Source organism: Arachis hypogaea, chromosome 16, assembly GCF_003086295.3.
Source record: "Arachis hypogaea cultivar Tifrunner chromosome 16, arahy.Tifrunner.gnm2.J5K5, whole genome shotgun sequence".
Taxonomy (NCBI): domain Eukaryota; kingdom Viridiplantae; phylum Streptophyta; class Magnoliopsida; order Fabales; family Fabaceae; genus Arachis; species Arachis hypogaea.
The window spans coordinates 41,339,258-41,340,324 of record NC_092051.1 but is presented as its reverse complement, the minus strand read 5'-3'; the positions used below and the strand labels follow the sequence as shown (position 1 = coordinate 41,340,324).

At 40.3% G+C, this 1,067-nt stretch overlaps 1 non-coding gene across 1 annotated transcript; it reads left to right on the top strand.

Moving 5' to 3' along the window:
- Positions 1–729: 729 nt before the first annotated feature.
- LOC112761976 (small nucleolar RNA R71) lies at positions 730–837 on the top strand. Its single transcript, XR_003182341.1, has one exon. It is a non-coding gene; the product is annotated as a small nucleolar RNA R71 (small nucleolar RNA).
- Positions 838–1,067: the final 230 nt, after the last annotated feature.

Here is a 1,067-nt window from a genome sequence, read left to right as displayed (position 1 = left end):
AGGATTTTCTTCTGTATTGCTTGGGAGAGTACTGGGAGAAGTTTCAGTAATCTTCTTACTCAGCTGACCCACCTGTGCCTCCAAATTTCTAATGGAGGACCATGTTTTATTCATGTAACTTAGTGTGGTCTTGGATAGATCAGAGACTATGATTGCCAGGCCAGAATGGCTCTGTTCAAAATTCTCTGTCTGTTGCTGAAAAGATGATGGAAATGGCTTGCTATTGCTAAATCTGTTTCTTCCACCATTATTATTGAAGCCTTGTTGAGGCTTTTGTTGATCCTTCCATGAGAAATTTAAATGATTTCTCCATGATGGATTATAGGTGTTTCCATAAGGTTCTCCCATGTAATTCACCTCTGCCATTGCAGGGTTCTCAGGATCATAAGCTTCTTCTTCAAAAGATGCTTCCTTAGTACTGTTGGATGCAGCTTGCAATCCATTCAGACTCTGAGAAATCATATTGACTTGCTGAGTCAATATTTTGTTCTGAGCCAATATGGCATTCAGAGTATCAATTTTAACAACTCCCTTCTTCTGAGGTGTCTCATTGTTCACAGGATTCTTCTCAGAGGTGTACATGAACTGGTTATTTGCAACCATTTTAATGAGTTCCTGAGCTTCTGCAGGGGTTTTTAGATGAAGAAATCCTCCTGCAGAATGGTCCAATGACATTTTTGACAACTCGGACAGACCATCATAGAATATACTTATGATGCTCCATTTTGGAAGCATGTCAGTAGGACACCTTTTGATCAGTTGCTTATATCTTTCCCAAGCTTCATAGAGGGACTCACCTTCCTTCTGTCTGAAGGTTTGGATTTCCACTCTAAGCTTGCTCATCTTTTGAGATGGAAAGAATTTAGCCAGGAAAGCACTGACTAGCTTATCCCAAGAGTTCAGGCTTTCCTTAGGTTGTGAATTCAACCATGTTCTAGCTCTGTCTCTTACAGCAAAAGGGAAAAGTATAATCCTGTAGACCTCGGGATCAACTCCATTGGTCTTGACAGTGTCACAGATTTGTAAGAATTCAGCTAAAAACTGATGAGGATCTTCCATTGGAAGTC